The sequence below is a fragment of the Coregonus lavaretus genome, assembly GCF_964263955.1.
Source record: "Coregonus lavaretus genome assembly, contig: HAP1_SCAFFOLD_171, whole genome shotgun sequence".
NCBI lineage: Eukaryota > Metazoa > Chordata > Actinopteri > Salmoniformes > Salmonidae > Coregonus > Coregonus lavaretus.
This window is the reverse complement of record NW_028160460.1, coordinates 783,914-790,665: the sequence shown is the minus strand read 5'-3', so window position 1 is coordinate 790,665 and position 6,752 is coordinate 783,914. Positions and strand designations below refer to the sequence as shown.

At 41.4% G+C, this 6,752-nt stretch overlaps 1 pseudogene across 1 annotated transcript; it reads right to left on the bottom strand.

Annotated features, from left to right (window-relative positions):
* Positions 1–1,386: 1,386 nt before the first annotated feature.
* On the bottom strand, positions 1,387–6,486 carry LOC311121817 (small ribosomal subunit protein uS9-like; annotated as a pseudogene). The gene is made up of 2 exons: positions 6,036–6,486; positions 1,387–1,392 (listed from the first exon to the last, which is right to left on the bottom strand). The product of its transcript is annotated as a small ribosomal subunit protein uS9-like (transcript).
* Between the last annotated feature and the right edge of the window lie 266 nt (positions 6,487–6,752).

Sequence of the window (6,752 nt, the reverse complement as noted above, 5' to 3'; positions counted from 1 at the left end):
GCCCCTTAGTTCCAGTGAAGGGAAATCTTAACATTACAGCATACAATGACATTCTAGACGATTCTTTGCTTCCAACTTTAGGGCAACAGTTTGGGGAAGGCCCTTTCCTGTTTAAGTATGACAATGCCCCCGTGCACAAAGCGAGGTCCATACAGAAATGGTTTGTCGAGATCGGTGTGGAAAAACTTGACTGGCCTGCACAGAGCCCTTACCTCAACCCCATCGAAACCCCTTTGGGATGAATTGGAACGCCGACTGCGAGCCAGGCCTAATCGCCTGACATCAGTGCCCGACCACACTAATGCTCTTGTGGCTGAATGGAAGCAAGTCCCTGCAGCAATGTTCCATTATCTATGTGAAATTCTTCCCAGAAGAGTGGAGGCTGTTATAGCAGCAAAGGGGGACCAACTCTATATTAATGCCCATGATTTTGGAATGAGTTGATCGACGAGCAGGTGTCCACATACTTTTGGTCTTGTAGTGAATCTGTTTTTTCTGCATTAGATGTGTCTCAATCCACTGCATCCATTTATGTCACACTTCCTCATCTGTTGTTAAAGGTTACAGAGCTAGAGCGGTGTTTGACAGACCATGAGACATACCTAAAAAATGGGTCTTCTCACAACATTGTCCGTAGCGTCCGAACGGTTTGGCCTCTATGAAAAGATGAGACTCTCACAAACATGATGGTGTTCTCTGTTTTGCTCTACGACCCCCATAAGCGTCTTGGGACTCATCTGAAGTCGGTCTAGCCGATCTGCCAACTTCTGTCTATAGCGTCCAAACAGTTTGGGCTACACACTAATATGACCCCTCTGTGAAAAGTGAGACTCTCACGAACAACTACATGTCAGTTTGCTCTAGGACACCCACAGGCCTCACAAGACTCGTCTGAACGTCCCCCAGTACTAGTTGAATAAATGAATGGAAGTAATGTATATATGGAGACTTAGTGTAAAAAATAAGGGGTTAAATACATGTAAAGAAAAGAACAAAGATCCTGATCTTTCTTATATCTCTCAGATATAGGACCGACACTTCAGAACAAACTTCCTTTTGATTTATTTTGGGGACTATCTGTTGTTCCATGTAGTGAATCTGTTGGTCAATGTGTTTGTACGGGCCCAAAATAACTGTATCAAATAATGTTTTTATATATTTTTTTGATACTTCAAGGGGTCTTAAAATCAAATAGCTAAATGTATGCCCCCCCACCCGGGCTTAAGCCCTATTCGGACAGGATCAGTTTTTCTGGGGGAGCTCAGGTAATGTAATTATGAGCACAAGCAGAAATCACCACATCCTAATTTTATTCCCGTACGAATCTGCCTACTATTTTTCTGCAAACTCCCAGGTCCTCTGATAATACTTATCCCGTGTGAATCATCATCCCTGTGTTTTGAGGGATATTACAGAGATATTACAGGTGCTGCTACCAGTTTAGGTAAGAACATGGGAACATGGGAACAGATTTATGCTTAAAACAAAGTGCTATGCAGGCAGCATACAGATGAATGATCTGTTTTGTCACATATCAACTTTTCTAGTGCAATACTTCTCTTTTAAAAGATGAAGTGGATAATATTGTGCCAATGAATTGATAAATTGCCAAATGTGTCAGTTAATTAAATGTCTGCATAGGTTACACTACATGGTTCTTATTGATATGCATGATTATTTGGACTTTCTCCGAACTGAAGGCCATTAGGCCAATATTATGCTATCCCTAGACATTTGAAATATCTTCACGCCTAGAAGATCCTCCAGGCTTCCGTCATAACGGTCAATTTTTAATGAGGAAAAAAAAGAATTACAGGGGGTTGCCTATATAAGGGTTATGTACTCCTTGTGTCATTCGAGCTCTCTGGCGTACACCTAAGAACTACATGTCCGACCAGCTTCATTATTGCAATAATTAATTGATAAATAAAGTATAAATGTTTGAAGAAATAACAAAGTCTGCCCTTATTGGGTAGAATTTCCACGACACATTCCATTGTAATACTAGTCTTTAGCCCTATTCGGACTGGACTAGTGTTACTGTGGAATGTCGGTTTTGTAATTATTACCCCAGCATGTGCGTTTTCCAGGAAACGATCTGCACAAGAATAGTTTTTCCAAACTGCCCCCTGTAATCACTTCTTTTTCTTTTGTTCAATTGACTTTTATGACGGAAACCTGGAGGTTTTTATTCTAGGTCTAGACAATAATAAGATAACTTGTGCTCGGCTGACAAACATGTAGGTTTCCCCATAATATTTAAATTATGAAGAATTGTAATAATCTTAATCATAATCTTTATTTTAGCGATCCACAGTATCCCTCCACAAATGCCCCCGATCAACAACGCACCGCGTTATGAGAAAGTAAACTTGCCATTTTCCAAAAAGTTTAGATCAGTGGGGAATCGGGGATGCCCTGCTTTACGATGTACTACCTACATTAACAGCCAGAGTTTCATTTAATATACTCCACCGTTCAAAAGTCTGGGGTCAATTAGAAACAAGTACATTTCATAGTGACCCCAAACTTTTGAACGGTATTGTACCTCTCCTGCCCTGTAAAAAGTATTGACATGGCACATTACCCAACCTCCGAATTTACTCTTATGGGTTAAATACAGTGTACCTTTAATTCAGTGGCGACCCGTCATTCAGGTTAGGTGGGACAGAGCCCCCATATCAGTTTGCTAACAATGTAAAAAATAATAATAATTGAGTTAATAAAGCTGCATACAAATATCGTCTCTTTTTTGCTTTCTTGAGTAAGGCAGCTCCAAAATGCAGGTGTTTCAGCCTAGCTCAGTGCTTTCTGTGGTGGTGGGGCAGCCAGCGGAAAATGCGGCGCGTAGGGGTTGGCCATGTTTTCTAGTTACGCCGGTATTGGCTCAGTGTTCTGTCACTCATGGGGATACTACTTCTCCGCAAAATCTACAGGGAGAGCTAGAAAGTTCAACCCCCTTGGGTGCTGCCATATATTTACATTAGAAGTGCCCATCCAAGAAGGCTCAAGGTCATTAGCCACAGATAAAATGACGTCAAATTACGTTATATCTACCATAGCTTTTATTGGACTGATCATGTCAACATCATACTTTCGAAATCTTAGCTAGCAAGCTAGACAAGCAGTCGTCATCATGAATCAAGTCGACAATCTACTGACAAATCCTTTTCAATCCTTGTCATATGAAGAGAAATTATAGATAAAACGTATCGGTGCTCATCGGCCATTGGACATAAACATTACACAACAAGTTATAAATCGCAAATTCAACAATGAGTGGTTAGGAAGCAATCAGCGGCTAACTGCAAGCGTTGCAAAGCAATCACTAGCCTGCTATTCCGTGGAGTGGATGTCTGGTCCAAGTCTGGGTTTAAGGGTCTCTTTTCCAAGCTTAAAAATATAAACATTCACATGCAACACCATGGGCCAGAAAAGGTTGAATACATTGGCATGCTGTCAATCCAGCATGACTTCTGACATGTTCAAAACAACTGCAAACTCGGAACTGGGAAATCTCAGACTTCAGTGAGTTCAACACTGAAAAAAACGAGCTCCGACTGGGAAAATACGGTAATCCAACTTGGAATTACAAGATACGAACTCGGGCCTCTTTCTAGAGCTCCGACCTGAAGATCACTGACGTCATGATTCAACCTGTTTTTTTTCAGAGTTCCCAGTTGTCTTGAAAGCACCATAAATCTAGAGAATGCCAGACTTTGATGACAAACTTTGACGACAAAATTTCACACAAGAAGGACCACCGCACCACCTTCCTGTTCAAGTGAGCACAGCACAACAAGGTGAGTCCAAATATGTATTGTATGTTGCTGCATAAATGATGTAATATGCCAGGGAGATATGTATACTGTAGCTAAGAAAGTAACACTAAGTGTATGTTGTGTAGTAAGCTGTTAGTAGCCCATGTGCCTCACCCTAATCATTTGGTGTATTTACCCCTCATAACTTAGCTTACTGTTCTGACTTGGTGGTGCAGATGTAGCCTATAGCATGTTTTAGAGAAATGTCATCATCAAATATTTTAAGAGCAGTCATTGTCTGCTTATATGCCACCATTATTTATCCTACGGTTCTGACTTTGTGTACAGGGAGAATACTGTAAGAATGGCCCATGTTCAGAATTCTGTCGCTGTACATTTCAAAAGTGCTGAACAAATCGTTATAGTGACTACGTCCGTGTTAGCTCGCTCATTAATGTCTTAAACGAAATGACGGATTGCCTCATATCTGCTCATCGTTCCCTTATGCCATAGTGTGTACATCTCAATTGTCAGTAGAAACCACATTTGTTTAAGCAAGTCAACCATTTCAGCTATGTATTTTATAAAGGCAGTAAATGAGGCTGAATGAACTGTTTCGCTGCCAGACAAGGCTCCGCTGATAGCCAGGTGTAGCGGTGGTAAGGATTCACTCCATGGTGCTGAAAAGAAAGCTCTTCTGTTGGGACAGCTTTATGTAGGTCTCCGTCTAACCATTAGACGACCAGGTGTTGGGCAAATCTGAAAATTGGACTCATCAGAGAAGATGACCTTACTCCAGTCCTCTACGGTCCAATCCTTATGGTCTTTTGCAAACCTCAGCCTGGCTCTTCTTTGCTTCTCATTGATGAAGGGCTTTTTTCTAGCTTTGCACGACTTCAGCCCTGCCCCTAGGAGCCTGTTTCGAACCGTCCTCGCCGTGCACTTCACCCCAGCTGCCGTTTGCCATTCTTTTTGTAGGTCACTTGATGTCATCCTACGGTTGTTGAGTGACATTCGAATGAGTTGGTGGTCATCCCGGTCAGTAGAGATTTGTTTTCGCCCTGTAGTGGCTTCCTTTCCTCTTTACCATAGCCACTGCCCTAGCCTGAAGCGGGGTTGTTTCGGACGCATACAGTCCACACTCAACGTTTCCAAACGGCCAAACATTCAATGAGATCCAGGGATATAGTGCAACAAAAATGTTTATTCTTCTTATCTAACAAAAAGGTATTCTCCAATCAACTTAAAGCAGAGATTACTTGAAATGCAAATACATAATATAATATGACCTGTCTGTCTGTATTTCTGTATGTCTATATGGTCAAAAAACTATACTGCTCCCGCATCTAGCAAGGACTCCTCCCCCCGAAGGCCCAACTTCCTGCCTTTATACTAACACAATTAACACAGTACAATGAATGGGCGAGAGGGGGGGCCAAAAACTGAGTTACACTAATAACAAATGAATATATCTCAATCCGGTAAATAAATCATAAAGGTACGTACCTAATATTTCATCATATACATTAATATTTAATATATTTACACAAATGTACATGGAGCTCAGTATGTTCAGTCTTTTATACAAAATATGCCCAAATCGGCTCTAACACGCCCTCTGCCTGTCTGTAGCTTTGTTGTCCCCAATGTCTGCTGCTTGACCTTGTTCTTATGAACCGCCGTCTTTGAAATTTTAAGGATGGAAGCAACCTGACGCTCAATGCATCCCTCTGCCAGTAAAGCCAGAATTGAACCCTTCATTCCTCACTGAAAACTTTCCTTTTCAACTCTTTTGGCATGGTCAATAGTTATTTTTTGATTAATATTACTTTTGAGGTTGTTTTTGCCATCCAGCTGGTCCTATTGCAAGAGGATAGTGATGACCACAGCAGTGGTTTTATACTTTTCCTCGTTAAATAAGATTTGGTTCAGGTGATCACCTAATCAGTACCTAATTCAGTAGAATGAGGTGTGCCTGTGTTGGAATTCAACAGACACTGGAATGGAATGGCTGTCATACATGTAGAGATGCTGATTTAAGAACAATGTGCAGTGGTCTCTTAATTTTTTCCAGAGCTGTATATATACCTATACCAACTGAAGGGAACTAACAGTAAATTGGCAGATGAATATGTGTTGTTATTAGGCCTACAGAGAGTTGACATTGATAGTGGCTAATATTTAATAAACCCTTTTGATTAATATGTCTGGTAATACTTTGGCCATTCTGTTGCTTATGAGTTTTGTTATTACTTTACTGTTGTAATGTATTACATTTATGGGTCTGTAATGTGCAGATTTCTGGTAGTGGGCACGGGCTCCAGGTCCACCAAACTTCTTGGACTCTAAGCTTTGAGGGTCGGCCACCAGCAGGGTCCTATCGCACTGGATCAGCATATTCTTGATCTCCTTCATGGAGGCCTCATCCACATATTCCTGGTAGTATGTGATCAGGGCTTTGGAGATGGTCTGAAGGATAGCGTAGATCTGTGCCACGTGTCCACCACCCTTCACTCTGACTCTGATGTTAACTCAAGCATAACGCTAAATCCCCAGCAGCAGCACTGGCTCCAGCAGCTTGTTCTGGAGATCGGCTGGCTCAATCATCTCAAGGGGTCTGCTGTTCACCTTGATGAGGCCATCCCCCTCTTGCAGTGAGCGACAGCGGAGGCTCTTTTTTGCGTCTGAAAACCTGGACAGTTTGCAGAAGACCTTTGGCTGGCATGTTTGTGAAACAAGTAAAGCACCCAAAAAATGTTTTATCTGATTATATTTTTGCCTTTTTATCAGAGCTCACGGGGGAACATACCATCTTCAGTTTAGTGCTGTTTGGAGAGATAATCTGGTTATGAATTTCATTTTGAGGTGCACATTTTTCCAAATAAGCATATTTACAATGTATTGTTTGACAATCCGTGTGCGGGTCTGTGAAATAAAAAATTAATCTAAAAGTGTGTACTGAAATATATATCTGTCCAGAAGAGTTCACTG